This window comes from Ranitomeya variabilis, chromosome 5, assembly GCF_051348905.1.
Source record: "Ranitomeya variabilis isolate aRanVar5 chromosome 5, aRanVar5.hap1, whole genome shotgun sequence".
NCBI lineage: Eukaryota > Metazoa > Chordata > Amphibia > Anura > Dendrobatidae > Ranitomeya > Ranitomeya variabilis.
In genome coordinates this window covers 193319642-193336647 of record NC_135236.1, presented here as the reverse complement: position 1 = coordinate 193336647, position 17006 = coordinate 193319642, and the positions used below count along the sequence as shown (strand labels likewise).

At 44.0% G+C, this 17006-nt stretch overlaps 1 protein-coding gene across 7 annotated transcripts in view; it reads left to right on the top strand.

Moving 5' to 3' along the window:
* The window catches only part of LOC143775494 (CDC42 small effector protein 2-B), an 80656-nt gene extending 64262 nt beyond the window's left edge, over positions 1 to 16394 (top strand). For all 7 annotated transcript variants that reach the window (XM_077263686.1, XM_077263689.1, XM_077263690.1 and 4 more), the window contains one exon: positions 16013 to 16394. The gene's annotated coding sequence lies outside the window, so the exon portion shown is untranslated. The remainder of the gene's footprint in view (positions 1 to 16012) is intronic.
* The last annotated feature ends 612 nt before the right edge of the window (positions 16395 to 17006 follow it).

Below are 17006 nucleotides of genomic sequence, written 5' to 3'. Positions count from 1 at the left end.
GATGACACACAGATATATACTATATACAGGAGGAGATGACACACAGGTATATACTATATACAGGAGGAGATGACACACAGGTATATACTATATACAGGGGAGATGACACAGGTATATACTATATACAGGGGAGATGACACAGGTATATACTATTTACAGGAGGAGATGACACAGGTATATACTATTTACAGGAGGAGATGACACACAGGTATATACTATATACAGGAGGAGATGACACACAGGTATATACTATATACAGGAGATGACATACAGGTATATACTATATAAAAGAGATGACACATAGGTATATAGAGATGACATAGCAGGTATATACTATATACAGGAGGAGATGACACATAGGTATATACAATATACAGGAGGAGATGACATACAGCAGGTATATACTATTTACAGGGGAGATGACATACAGGTATATACTATATACAAGAGATGACATACAGGTGTATACGATATATAAGGGAGATGACAAACATGTTTATACTGAGGGGAAAGTGAGAGGTGTGAGGTGAAAATGAGGGGCGTGAGGTGAAAATGAAAAGGTGTGAGTGCAAAATGAGAGGAGTGAGGGAAAATAGTGGAGTGATCGGAAAATGACAGATGTGGTCGAAATGACAAGTGGTAGGGGGGAATGAGAGGAGTGAGGGGAAAAATGAGGTGTAAGGGGGAAAATGAAAGATGTGATGGGGAAAATGAGAGGCGTGATGGGAAAATAAGAGAAGTGAGGTGCTATAACTAACCACAGATATTTACTATGCCCAGGCAACGCCGGGCTCTTCAGCTAGTCTAATATATAAAGCTGTATGTGTGTGTGTATGTCCGGGATTGGCATCTGCACCGTCGCAGCTACAGCCACAAAATTTTGCACAGTCACATGTCTGGATCCTGAGAGCGTTATAGGCTATGTTGTGAGGTGAAATTTTAACCCCGCGCATTCCAATTCATCAAACAATTTTGCCCCTATCTACATAATGGGGAAAAAGTGAAAGGAAAAGTGTTGGGAGGCAAATTGACAGCTGCCAGATGTGAATAAGGGGGACTTAAAGAGTGAGAGCGATGGCGCCAAAGAGTATATACCGTACAGTTGCTAAGGTGGGGCCCCGACATGGGATACTCACTACACACGGGGATATGAAAACACACACACACACAATGCGCCACACACTACCACATGCTTGAACACATACACTCACCGGCCACTTTATTAGGTACACCTGTCCAACTTCTTGTTAACACTTAATTTCTAATCAGCCAATCACATGGCGGCAACTCAGTGCATTTAGGCATGTAGACATGGTCAAGACAATCTCCTGCAGTTCAAACCGAGCATCAGTATGGGGAAGAAAGGTGATTTGAGTGCCTTTGAACGTGGCATGGTTGTTGGTGCCAGAAGGGCTGGTCTGAGTATTTCAGAAACTGCTGATCTACTGGGATTTTCACGCACAACCATCTCTAGGGTTTACAGAGAATGGTCCGAAAAAGAAAAAAAATCCAGTGAGCGGCAGTTCTGTGGGCGGAAATGCCTTGTTGATGCCAGAGGTCAGAGGAGAATGGGCAGACTGGTTCGAGCTGATAGAAAGGCAACAGTGACTCAAATCGCCACCCGTTACAACCAAGGTAGGCCTAAGAGCATCTCTGAACGCACAGTGCGTCGAACTTTGAGGCAGATGGGCTACAGCAGCAGAAGACCACACCGGGTACCACTCCTTTCAGCTAAGAACAGGAAACTGAGGCTACAATTTGTACAAGCTCATCGAAATTGGACAGTAGAAGATTGGAAAAACGTTGCTTGGTCTGATGAGTCTCGATTTCTGCTGCGACATTCGGATGGTAGGGTCAGAATTTGGCGTAAACAACATGAAAGCATGGATCCATCCTGCCTTGTATGGAGCATCTTTGGGATGTGCAGCCGACAAATCTGCGGCAACTGTGTGATGCCATCATGTCAATATGGACCAAAATCTCTGAGGAATGCTTCCAGCACCTTGTTGAATCTATGCCACGAAGAATTGAGGCAGTTCTGAAGGCAAAAGGGGGTCCAACCCGTTACTAGCATGGTGTACCTAATAAAGTGGCCGGTGAGTGTATATCACCCTCAGCACACATTTCACCACACATACACCAACCTCACCACATAAAAGTCGAAACACAAAAGTCGCCGCTCAAAACTCGCCACATGCAAAACTAGGCTCACGCAAAACTCGTCACACGTGCAAAACTCACCTCATGGAAAACTCACCACATGCAAAACTTGCACACGCAGAAAAATTGACACATGCACAAAAGTTGCAACACATGCAAAAGTTGCCTCACACAAAACTTGCACATACTCAAAACGCACAACACACAAAACTCGCCACGCGCAAAACTTGCTGCACACAACTTGCTACACTAACCTGTCACATGCAACTCGACACACAAAAAGTTGCTACACGCATGTCGCCACACAACTCATCTCACAATAAGTCTCTACATGCATGTAGCCCCATGCAACTCAACACACACAACGTGACACATGAAACTCGCCCTAAAACACACACAAGTCTGGTATTATCCTTCAAAAAAAAAATCTGATTAATAAGCAAACTACAAGAGCAACAAATGTACCATATTGGAAATACGGCAGCTGTCAGTCACATGACCTGTCTATTATGTGTATGTGTGAGCTAATATATACTGCCAGGGGGAGGGCTTCCTGTTGGCTGGGGATTTATAAGGCTGCCAATTTAGCTTAAAAATACTGAGCAAATAACGTGTGAACGAGGTCTAATACAGGAGGAGATGACACACAGGTATATACTATATACAGGAGGAGATGACACACAGGTATATACTATATACAGGAGGAGATGACACACAGGTATATACTATATACAGGAGGAGATGACACACAGGTATATACTATATACAGGAGCAGATGACACACAGGTATATACTATATACAGGAGCAGATGACACACAGGTATATACTATATACAGGAGATGACTTACAGGTACATACTATATACAGGGGAGATGACACACAGGTATATACTATATAAAAGAGGAGATGACGCATAGATATATAGAGGAGATGACATACAGCAGGTATATACTATATATAGGAGGAGATGACATACAGGTATATCGTATATACAGAAGAGATGACATACAGGTATATACTATATACAGGAGGAGATGACATACAGCAGGTATATACTATTTACAGGGGAGATGACATACAGGTATATACTATATACAGGAGATGACATACAGGTGTATACTATATATAAGGGAGATGACAAACATGTTTATACTGAGGGGAAAATGAGAGGTGTGAGGTGAAAATGAGGGGCGTGAGGTGAAAATGAAAAGGTGTGAGTGCAAAATGAGAGGAGTGAGGGAAAATAGTGGAGTGATCGGAAAATGACAGATGTGGTCGAAATGACAAGTGGTAGGGGGGAATGAGAGGAGTGAGGGAGAAAATGAGGTGTAAGGGGGAAAATGAAAGATGTGATGGGGAAAATGAGGCGTGATGGGAAAATAAGAGAAGTGAGGTGCTATAACTAACCACAGATATTTACTATGCCCAGGCAACGCCGGGCTCTTCAGTGTGTTTGTGTGTGTGTGTGTGTGTGTGTGTGTGTGTGTGTGTGTGTGTATACATACATACATACATACATACATACACTTACTATACTTTTTTTTTTTTTACTTTTGGCATGCTTCGATAGTCTATATGGGAGACTAGAAGCTGCCATAACCCGATCGGCTCTGCTACATAGAGGCGATGATCAGATTGCCTGTATATAGCAGAATTGCTCACTTGTTATGAGTGCCAATCACTGGGTGGCGCTCACAGCAATCCGGCACGGACAACCATAGAGATCTCCAGGAGACCTCCGGTCGTCATGCCAACACACCGGTGACCCGCGATCACATGACGCGGGTCACTTATGGGCGTATATCCGGCCCGATTGTCGGAAGCGCTTGTTAAATGCTGCTGTTAGCGTTTGACAGCGACATTTAACTGGTTAATAGCCACGGGTGGATTGCGATTTCACCTGTGGCTATTGCGGGCATATGTCAGGTGTTCAGAACAGCTGAGCTGATGTAGGAAGATGGACCAGAATAGTGGTCTCTCTTGCGTGTCCAGGCCTGAACTGTCGGGACTGTCACCATTGTTGCCGCGGGAAGCACTTTCTGATCAGAGTAGACCTTTGCACCTGGGTGCGATATAAAAGAGACTGAGCGCGCAGGAACGGAGCTTTAGGCGTGTGCTACAGGGGAAGGTTGACTCCCTCTCCGCTGGCCGACGCCAATTGATAGGCTCACATTGCAGCATTCCATTTCCACGCATACAGACTGTGCATCTCCTGAGACCAACTCACCGTTAATCTCCGACCCCTGCAGCACTAACCGTTTGGTGCATCTTACATCTGCTGACTCTTTGCAACGCTGATCCGGTGTTGCATGCGGTTCGCAGCAGTGAGACTGCGGGCTCCACTCCGGGACTTTGTACATCCTCAGCTGTGCAGCAGATCTTTCCCCGTTCAGTACCTCGTTCCAGGACCACAAGACCACGTGTAGTAAGACCAGGATACTTCGTCACCGTACAAAAACAGTGCTTCACTTTTTTCCAGGACTAGCTCAGAGACTTCTCGCGCTACCTATAGTGCCATCATGGGATTTTCCAGTCACCATCGCCCAGGAACCAGAGACTGATAATTTAACCCGTTATTTGACCTATTGTAGTCACTTTATTGCCGTATACAAATTGTGGGCCTGTCTATTTACACCCTTACTCCCTGCATGGAGTGTATATATATATATATATATATATATATATATATATATATATATATATATATATATATATATATATATATATATATATATATATATATATATATATATATATATATATATACACACACATACATATACACACACACACACACATACATATACACACACACACACATACATATACACACACACACACATACATATACACACACACACACTTCCAAAAAAGCAGGCAGCACTCCATTTTCTTAAAGATAATATGTAGGATTTTAATGAACCCACATGCACCCGAAGATAAGTAAAGAAGTTGTGCTGTTCCAATTTTTTGCATATATATATATAAATCCTACATATTATCTTTAAGAAAATGGAGTGCTGCCTGCTTTTTTGGAAGTGTGTGTGTGTGTGTGTATATGTATGTGTGTGTGTGTGTGTATATATATATATATATATATATATATATACACATCTATCAAAAAAAGGAAAGCAGCACAAAAAAACCTGAAAAAAAAAATAGTGGACTTTATTGAGGTAATAATAATGTGCTGCTTTCCTTTTTTTGATTATATAATTGGATACCATTGGATTGCTGGTCGGGAGAGCTTTGGATGCTGTTCCAAATATATATATATATATAATTTAGTCCTGGTCGTTGCAGTAATGTCATTTTCCTCTAGGGGAGAGTGATATTGCGTTTGGAGGCAAAGAAGGATAACTGCATCCAGGTATCACAAACATGCAACACCTTTCACACTCCAGGCCACCAGGGGGAGCTCTGCTCCTATTTATTAGGTCACTCCCCACATTGGTAAAACTGGTTGCCTGTAGGGAGTTAGTTGCTGGCTGAGCTCTGCTCAGGTAGTTGGTCCCTGACAGGGGTGGGATCCTGTCAGAGATGGAGGAAGAAGGACACAGAGCTGTGCATGCCCTGAGAGCTGCAGCTCCTACAAAGAGACACAGAAGGAGAACTGTATTGCAGAGAGGGTGAAAGAAGTCATAGCAAAGGAGTGGATACCAGAAGCGGATCAGCCCTACACAGGTTGCCTCCTTCTGAGGCGCAGGATCCCGGTAGCCGGAACACCGAGGGAGCAACGACCCTTTATGCCTTGCTCCAGAGACCGGCAGGACAGCTAATTTCACATTACCTGTCTGCCCTACACCCAGGAGGCAAGGTGGCACCCCTTAAAGGCTGGGGCATGATAGAGTCCCTATAAACCGCCTCAAGCCACCGGTCATATGGGTTTGTCCTATCCTATCCGGGGGACAGAGAGAGAGACATAACATTTACAATATCTGTGAGGACCTTATGAGAAGCTTAGCAGTAAGGGACTACAACACCACGGCGCCAGAGGAAGGCTACTGATTTCTGCCTGGACAAAGGGTCTTTGGACTTGCCTCCAAACTGGCCGGACTCTGTTTGCCCTGTGATCTGGTGCTTTGGACTGTGGATTCTGAAGCCCTCAGTAAAGGTAAAGAGACTGCAACCTTGTGTCCTCGTTCTTCTCTGTGCCTCTCACCATCCACCATCTACACAGGGAAGCCCTGGGGATACACTTCACCTGTGGGAAGGTATACCATCTAGCTGCCAAAATATCACCGCAGCGGACCCCTTAAAGCAGCGTCGGTCACCCTGACCGAATACCACAGGTGGCGTCACGAACATTTCCCCTTTAAAGACCTTTCCCTTTAACACGGACGTGCCAGGGCCATGGACCGGGTCAGCCACCGTGACATCCCCCTGTGAACCGAAGGACCCAGTACAGAGTACCCCATGGCCCCATGGGGGCGCTCCATATATATAGATAGATATATCTATCTAACTCTCGATCTCGATATAGATATATAGATCTATATATATATATATATATATATATATATATATATATATATATATATATATAGATCTATCTATATATCTCATATTGTTAACTCTTGCTCTGCCTCCTGCTTGTCACCGCATCCCGCGTTCCTGCTAGTACCTTAGGCTGCCGTCACACTAGCAGTATTTGGTCAGTATTTTACATCAGTATTTGTAGCCAAAACCAGGAGTGGAACAAATAGAGGAAAAGTATAATGGAGACACGTCACCACTTCTGTATTTATCACCCACTCATGGTTTTGGTTTACAAATACTGATGTAAAATACTGACCAAATACTACTAGTGTGACGGCAGCCTTACACTGACAAGTCCTGGGAAAGCTGTGGGCTCACCCCCGGAGCCCACATCAAAGGGAGGTAGTCCGACACCGGCATACTATTAAGCCCGATGTTGGAAAAGGGTTAAAGAGGTTGTCTGACCCCAAACTCAAAATTATTTTTTTACCTAATCTGTGCTGTATTGTAATATATAACATCCCTGTATATTTTGTTTCTACCTTTCGTTCCTCCTGAATTTAATTTCCTGCACTGTTTGTTTACATCTGGCTCAACCAGACCAAAGCCAGACAGCACCCCTAACCCAAGAGGAGGACCCAGGGAAGAAGAGAGGTGAAGAGAGGTGCAGACAAAATGAGAGCCAACAGCCAGAACACCACTAACTTAAATAATCGCATAAATATCAAGAGCAAAGCAGAAAATAACCCAGAAATACAGGGAGGGCTAGAGCTAAACCTCATAAAAACACAAAGTCTAGAATGACAGCAAGGGAAAATGCAAGAAGTGGTCAAAACTCTGTGTTTCAGTGTGGTGCTCATGGAGGAAGTATAAATGGAAAGCAAAGGATCCCGGCACTCACAAATAGTAACTGTTTATTGCAATCAAAGCAAATCCATAACGTTTAGCCCTTTCTGGGCTTTAATCAATAGAACGACATTACATTACAACATGACAGAGCAGCAAGCTGAACGCAAGCAAAAGACCACATCGGACCAGCCAATCGCCACGTCCTGATTATAGACTCCAGAGGAGAATACCTCAACACAAGGCGACACTTCCCAGGAAAAAGGAGTTCAAAAATCTGCTGCTCAACTATAGAACAAGGAACAGCCGTAATCAATAATGCATATTTCACCGACCCAAAAAACATAATTAGACATACAGGCACCAACAACCTCCAGGACCAGCAAGTAGCAGAACAATTGTTTTATACAACAGATGTCCCCCGGCTGTAAGATCATCCTTTCATTCGTGCTGCCAAGGAAAGATATCTCTAAACACATCACCCAAGACATCAAAAGAGCTAGCAGCCAAAATCCCCTTGATGCCAGACATCACTTTGGTACAAAATCCTGCCATAAACCTCCAACACCTGTATGATAATAAACATCCCAGCAACCAACGAATTGGCCTTCTTGCCAAAGAACTCAAAGACAAAGTTCTCAACAGCGTCCCAAGAAATAGAACTCGCATGAACCAAAAACTTGTAGAAAGAGCACCACCAACAAATGGACCTAAAACTGAATATGCTCAGCAAACTGCGACCTGTACCCAAATTTAGGCCATGAGAGACAATCGTGAAAGACACCACCCACCACACACAGAGTAAAGCAGATCAGTGGCATAGAGGAGATGAAAATCAAGCTTAGCGCTCTCAGCAAAAAAAAAATCATGCCCCTGAACCAATTGCTTATAACCTGTTAACCAGTCTGCAATCCAAGTTGTCCTATGCAGTGCAGCTCATTACAAGCTACATAGCCACACAATGTCACCTCTAATCATCAGTAGCTGGAAAATTCAGGGCCTGAACACTTCAGCCTGTAGATGTAAGACAAATGACCCAGACTTAAATCAAAGACTGAAAAACATTGATATTCAGATCCTCCTGGAAACATGGACTAAAGCTGATAATGAATTCCTTGTCCCCACCGTATACAAGGAACTCTGTCTCTGCCATGATGAACAAATATGCCAAAACGGATCGAAGCTCAGACGGAATATTAGTCCAGTACAAAGAGGAGCTTCATGAACATAACAGAGCAGTGAAAGAGAGGAGACTGCCACATATGTGTAAGACTAAGCCGCTCCATCCTCACATCTTGGGCCAACATCTACCTTTTGTGCAGCATACAAATGTCCTCCAGGGTCTTCATACTTAAACCCAAACCGCTTTGAAACCCTAGAGTGTGAATCTGGACAATGTTCTCCTCCTACAGAGACCTCCATGCAGGAATAGTCTCTTTCCCTTCCTATCTGACAACTGACAGAAACCTCTATATATCATCTTCAGTTTCGTCGGGTTGGATGGTGAATGTTGATGGACAGCCATCTTCAGGTCTCTCCAGAGACGCTCAATTAGGTTTAGGTTAGGTCTCTGGCTGGGCCAGTAAATAATGGTCAGAGTTGTTCTGAAGCTAAACCTTTTGTTGTTTTAGCTGTGTGCTTAGGGTCATTGTCTTGTTGGAAGGTGAACCTTCGGCCAAGTCTGAGGTCCAGAGCACTCTGGAAGAGGTTTTCATCCAGGATATCTCTGTACTTGGCCACATTCATGGGTGTTTTTCAACTGCAGTCGTCCTGTCCCTGCAGTTGAAAAACACCCCCATAGCATGATGCTGCCACCACCATGTTTCACTGTTGGGTTTGCATTGGGCAGGTGATGAGCAGTGTCTGATTTTCTCCATATATACCGCCTAGAATTATCACCATAAAGGTCTATCTTGGTTTCATCAGACCAGAGAATCTTATGTCTCATAGTCCCGGAGTCCTTCATGTGTGTGGTTTTTTTTGTTTTTTTTTTTTAGCAAACTCTAGCGGGCTTTCACATGTCTTGCACTGAGGAGATGCTTCTGTCGGGCCACTCTGCCATAAAGGCACAAAACTGGTGGAGGGGTACAGTGATAGTTGACTTTGTGGAACTTTCTCCCATCTCCCTAATGCATCTCTGAAGCTCAGCCACAGTGATCTTGGGGTTCTTCTTTACCTCTTACCAAGGCTCTTCTCCCACGATTGCTCAGTGTGACTGGACAGCCAGGCCTAGGAAGACTTCTGGTGGTCCCAAACGTCTTCTGTTTAAGGATTATGGGGAGGCCACTGTGCTCTTAGGAATCTTGAGTACTGTAGAAATTCTTATGTAACCTTGACCAGATCTGTGCCTTGCCACAATTCTCTGAGGTCCTTGGCCAATTCCTTTTGACCTCATAATTCTCATTTGGTATGACATGCACTGTGAGCTGTGAGGTCTTATATAGACAGGACTTGGCTTGGAAAGGCACACCTATCAGTTTAATTAAAAACTCCCAATGAAGGAGAAGAACCATCTCAAGGAGGGTCACAAGGAAATGGGCAGCATGTGACTTAAATATGAGTGTCTGAGCAAAGGGTCTGAATACTTATGATCACGTGATATTTGTTTTTCCTCTTTAATAAATTTCCAAAAATGTCTACATTTCTGTATTTTTCAGTCAAGATGGGGTGCAGCGTGTACATTAATGAGAATTTTTTTTTTTTAATTTACCAAATGGCTGTGATGAAACAGAGTGAAAAAATTTAAAGGGGTCTGAATACTTTCCGTTGTATGTATGTATGTATGTATGTAATCAGATACCGATTGTGACAACCAAGTTTACACGCAGAGGAGCAGCCATGACGGCATAGTCTATAAAAGTGACAGAACACTGTTGAACCTATGCTGACTCCTTGAACTTCACATTCTCAAAGGTCGGACGAAAGAAGACTCATTGGAAAGACACACCTTAAACTCCCACGTGAGAAGCAGCATGATAGACTATGCCATCACAGATATGGACCCTACAAACATTGATGCCTTCTAAAGTCATCCCACAAACACATGTCAGACCACAACCAACTGCTCATAAATCCACAAACAAATTGCCCTCAAAAACTCTGCAGTAGACTGACCTCTTTTGCTTACCTCCATCAATCAAATGGTCCAAGGTGTCAGCCACAAAATATACAAGACCAGAGACCAAGGAGAAACTCCAGCGCTTCCATAATAACGTGTATGAACTTAACCCAAAGGAGTGCACCTAGAGGTATAAGACCTTAACGACATAACTTTATGCCATGGCAGAAAGGTGGAGCTACAAGAGGCCGAATAAACAAAATCCCAACAACTGGTTTGACAAGGTATGTAAAACCATAAGTAAGGCCCTAAGAATGACCTCAAATTAAAAAAAACAGACCCCCAAACAACCTCACTCTGAGATTAGCCTACAACACCATACAATGAAATAAAAAATCCATCCTCAGAGATAAAAAGCAAAACCATATTTCCATCAAACTCCTCCAACTCCAAGATGCATTTGAAGACAACAGCTTTTGGGAACTATGGAAGCACATAGGACCCAACCGTAAAAGCAGCAACATCTTGTTCCAGTACGTCAAGGACCTTTAGTAAAATGCAGACACAGAGCCATAGTCATGGCTGTGGTTAACTGGTTACACGTGCCATGGCTTCCAATTACATGCTAACAATGTCCCTTCTGCATCATACATTTCGCTTCAGCTACTGCACCATCTGGGTCCCATCAGACTGGCTGAAGTTCCGCTACTTCCGTAGTACAATAAGACAGTCCCTTTCAAACTTAAAACGATGAATTTTACTCTTGGTTTGTCGCTGCACATTTTTTTCAGTTACATAATCAGCATTAGGTTTCAAGCAGTACATGTTCTCTGATCTCCCTACGCTTTTTAATACGTCCTGCAGTACATTACGGGGACATACAGCCTCTTGCGATAACGCAGCGTCCTCCCTGTGCGAGCTCAATACACCTGAGTGGTGTTCCATCCGTTTCGCACTGGTACGAAAGGCATCAGCCCAAGCAATGATCTGCCACATGGTGAGCAACCTGTGTCTCTGTACTAGTTAAGGATGACTTCTTGAACTCTTGTTCTGAACTGTGGAAACGTTGCTGCCTCAGCAGTACTCTGTCCATCCGGACTCTGGCTTGAATGTTGCGGAGCTGTCTGCCCAGCATGGGCACTAGGCCCCTACTGACAACAAAATGGGAAGACACCTTACTTGACACAGACAGCCCCTCCTACATGACTATGTCCAATGTAGTGCCCAATCTAGTGTCTGATAACAGGTCCTACACTTACTCTATACTACAATACACAAAATGGTAAATATGTACATAGCAGCATAACCAATTAACACATTTAAAGGGGGTAGGAATGCGACACCCCCTTACACTTTTACAAAAACATCCCAACAAAAAGAGCTTGTGAGCAATCTGAAGGATATGGAGGAAAGTCAAAGATTTCCAAAACCCTCTGGATACACCAGTTACATTGCCAGAAATCACAGGATCACACTGATAAATTGTAAAAAGGCCAGACGTCCAGATGGGATCCTACCAGCTATGCTAAAATACAGCTCTCCAGAAATCCAATCTGTGATGGCAAAACTATTCAGTATTGTGCTGCAGGCTGGCTATGAGTAAGTGGATCCTCCCCTTCCTCACCCAACACAACATCCTCCGCAAAAGTCAAGCAGGTCACAGATCACATCTACACCCTGAACAGCCTCATCAAGAAGCACATGCGCATTACAAAGCATGGGAAGATCTATGCCAGCTTTGTGGACTTCAAGAACGCTTTCAACTCTGTGTGGCACCTAGGACTACTCCTAAAACTGTTGTGGAGCAGAAGAGAAGGCAAAGCACATGTCTTCTGAGGCTCCTACACTGAGAACAGCTACAGTGTGAGGGTAAATAAAAGGATGGCTTATTTCTAACAGAGCCGAGGAGCGAGACAGAGCTGGCGATAGCTCTAGAGTCCTTTTCAGAACCAAGACTCGCCTTCCATGAGACCGAGGTGAAATTCCTGCTGTATGCTGATGATCTCATGCTGTACTCTCCAACTGAGAAAGGCCTCAAAGATCATCTGAAAACCCTACATATTGTCAGCGCCACATTGGCACTGACAATCAAGTGGAAGAAAACGAATATGGATATGGTGTTCCAAAAAAAGACAGCAGAAACCAGCTGCCCCCCCATTCATAATAGACAACTGTCTACTTATAGAAACCAACAAATACACCTAACTGAGCCTAGAACGCAGCCAATCGAGGAACTTTAAGCAAGCCATAGAATTCCCGAAAGACATGGTTTGCAAAGCCTTCTATACCATCATAAGACATCTGTACCATCTCAAGGCACCTGTAAGTGTCTGGCAAAAAAAAAAATTGTCATCATTGCCCCAATCTTTCTTCTGTACGGCAGCGAAATCTGTGGTCTAGTCTCATACCCAAACTGGTCAAAGAGGGACGATGGACCAACAGAAATATTCCAGCTAGAGTTCTGCAAACACCTCCTCCAAGTCCATCAGAGCTCTTTAAACAGCTCCTGCTAAGCAGGGCTGGGCATATTTCCACTACACCTTGTGATCTAAAAGAAGGCACTATCATTCAAGGTTCACATACAAAGTAGTGGTCCAAGCTCCTACCATCACAAAGCCTTGCTGCTCCAGGAGAACGAAGCCCACCAGCACAAATTGCCCATAACCAGCCTGACCAAGCCCACCAACCTGTATTGCCTGACAAAGTGAAATACGGAAGACTGAACACAAAGGCAAAGAGGAAAATCTCGGCATCTGGAGGAACGATAAGAACAAATCACAGATCCTGACAGTATAAAAGAACCTACACAGGAACTACCAATTGGCCTCATATATAAATAAACTAACAAGCCTCAAAGAGCAACAAATCCTGAGCCGGTATTGACTGAGCGCCCACAGCCTACTCATCGAATCCTGCAATCCCTGAGAGAGCAGACTGCCGCCAGTGCTCCCAAGAGACTCTGGAGGGATAGGCCCACTTTTTGCTGATGCACCCCAAATACTCCACAGTGAGGAACTATCTCTTCAGGAGATGGTCTGATCTATTTTCAGACTTCACATTCCACGAAGGAAGAACAGAAGCTGCTAATACTACTGGTGGAAGAAGAAACTGCAGCGGCCATAGCAGCGCAATATGTCAGTGCCTGCCACAGGCTAAGGAGCCCGATATGTCATGGACCCCTGTACCCCACCCTGGATGTGTCCCTATCCTCATACCTGTTTTTTGTCACTTACTTTGGCAATGCTAACATGTACTTAGTCCTGCCAAGAAAGCCCAATTGAATTGCAAAAGAAATATAACGTATATACTCGAGTATAAGCCGAGACCCCTAATTTTGCCACAAAAAACTGGGAAAACTTAATGACTCGAGTATAAGCCTAGGGTGGAAAATGCAGCAGCTACCGGTAAATGTCAAAAATAAAAAGATACCAATAAAAGTAAAATTAATTGAGATATCAAAAGGTTAAGTGTTTTTGAATATCCATATTGAATCCGGATCCCCATATAATGCTCCATACAGTTCATGATGGGCCCCATAAGATGCTACATATAAAATACGCCCCATATAATGCTCCCATACAGTTTGATGGGCCCCATAAGATGCTCCATATTAATATATGCCCCATATAATGCTGCACAAATGTTGATTATGGCCCCATAAGATGCTCCATAGACACATTTGTCCCATATAATGCTGCACAAATGCTGATTATGGCCCCATAAGATGCTCCATAGAGATATTTGCCCCATATAATGCTGCACATGGCCCCATAAGATGCTCCATAGAAATATTTGCCCCATACAACACTGCACATGGCCCCATAAGATGCTCCATAGAGAAATTTGCCCCATATAATGCTCCACAAATGCTGATTATGGCCCCATAAGATGCACCATAGACTATTATGCCCCATATGCTGTTGCTGCGATTAAAAAATCACATACTCACCGCTCGTCGCTCAGGCCCCCGGCACTTGCTATAGTCACTTGTCCGCATTCCACTGCCGAGTTCTCTGCACTGACTGTTCAGGCAGAGGGCGGTACGCACACTAATCGCGTCATCGCGCCCTCTGACCTGAGCGTCACTGCAGAGGACACGGAAGATGGAGCGGCGCCGATGGTGGAACGGGGGACAGGTGAATATTGCGCACTGTCCCGTCATACTCGCCTGCTCCTGGCGCGATCCCTGCACGTCCCTGGTTCTCTGGGCGCTGACAGCTTCTTCCTGTATTGAGCAGTCACATGGTACCGCTCATTACAGTAATGAATATGCGGCTCCACCCCTATGGGAGTGGAGTCGGGTCCATAATCATTACTGTAATGAGCGGTACCATGTGACCGGTCAATACAGGAAGAAGCTGTCAGCGCCCGTAGAACTAGGGACGTGCAGGGACCGCGCCAGGAGCAGGGGAGTATGATTAGACAGCTGCTGCTCCCCCTCCCCTCCCAACCCCCTGGGAATGACTCGAGTATAAGCCGAGAGGGGCAATTTCAGCCTAAAAAAATGGGCTGAAATTCTCGGCTTATACTCGAGTATAGACTGTGCTTCCCTGGGCCCACATGCTATAAGGAGCGGTAACTGGACACATACATTAACTGCAATTCCATACCTGTACCCTACCTTTATATGTACCTCTGGCTGTAATATCTGTATATTACTCTGTATATTTGGATTATCTAGTATGCCTTTCAGGAATTAAAATATCTATTAATTTGGGGCTGCTTTTACCTTGAATCCCGACTTTTCCCACGTTCGTGAGTCCAGCTAGCATTTATCCGCTACCTGGGGTTGGTTTTTGACCTGATATAAGCTTGTTAACTGGGCCTATATCTAACATATATAATTATTTTCCAGCCTGGGACTGGTGACATATATACCTCCCTCACTGTAGAGTGCCTCGACAACCTGTACATAACAGGGAAGCCTCTCTAGGTTCAGTTCCCTGACTCACCTGATGGTAAAGGGGCGCCAGAGAACTGTGACTGTGTAAGCTCCGTGTCAGATTGGAGAGCGCAGTGTGATATCTGTATCCACCCCCCCAGGTCTCGTTCTTCACAGGCTTGTCTTAAATTGGGGCTGTAAATAACAGGCATACGGATGTGAAAAACAGACATGTGGAACACCTTTTATGGATGAAAATATTTTTTTTTTCTTCTTCTTCCCATAAGGGATCACTGCCTTAGACCAGGATCACACATGCGAGAAATATGGCCGAGTCTCGCATGTTAACACCCGGCCCTGCCGCCTGCACTCCGGAGTGGAGCATGCGGCCGCATAGCAATACATGGAGCCGCACGCTCCGCTCCTGAGTGCCAGGTATTACCAGGTGAGACTCGGCCGTATTTCTCGCATGTGTGATCCCGGCCTTACAGGACTTCTCAAATAATGAAACTTGATCAAAAAGCAGACCTACATAGTCTGAAGCTTGCTGAGATCTGTGTCTAATTTGTGGTCTAATATATTTCAGGGCAGACTTGATCAGAAGGGCGTCCAGCACGTGGCACAAAAATCTTCACTGAAGACTAATCTCAAAAATAAGTGACTGAGAAGACTGTTTATCAAGTCATCATGGAAATCATTGGGCTTCTAGTAGAGAAATGTACTGAAAATGTGAAGTGTTCCACCAAGTTTATTTCTAGATCTTTTTAATTGTTTTGGCACCTGAGGTTATAAATAAATGTCGCTTGTAATCGCTCCTCCATGATGTTTTATCTTCTATACGGCTTGCCAATCCTATGTAATACTGTGTTGCTGTTGTAGATGTTTTATGTTTGTCATAATATTGGGTATATAATCTAGAAGGACACTTTTTTGTGTGTGTGTGATTAAAGCTATACTTTTGAAATATTTTTTTTACTCGTGATGGAGTGTTTTTGTTATCACAAAATGGTATCGCTACTGCCTTTTCTCCAAATGTGTCATTTATTATTCGAAGCAAAACATAGCACTGGAAAGATCAGTACGGGTAGTTCTGATGGGTCAGCACCCTCAATTTTTTTGACCATAGCACGGTACTGTAAAGAAGTCTTCAGGTCTAACTAATCCTTAGGACTTGTTTAAAGAGGTTTTTGCAACATCATTCACCACTACCTGCTTGTCGGGAATGGGTGCAATCCTGATGATTGACAGTTATTGTGCTGCTGGGATGCACTGTGCATTTTCAGACCCGGCTAAATGAGGCAGCTTTGCCTGGCTGCATCAGAGGAATATAGTGATCCAGAGATCCAGCCAGCTTCAGAGCAGCACTTACAAAAGCTTGTAAACTTCAGTGGTGGCCGGTATCTTAGGCAACAAGCAGTAAACTGTAAAATTATAAATCCCTCTGTTATTGAGAGTAGAGTATAATAAGCAAATTGCAAAGTTTCTTGATTTTTGTTAGTATTTTGCCATTTGAACGATTTGTATCATGCAGCAACTAGCCCTTTAACAGGAGCTGTGACTTGCACTAGGTTAAGTACTCC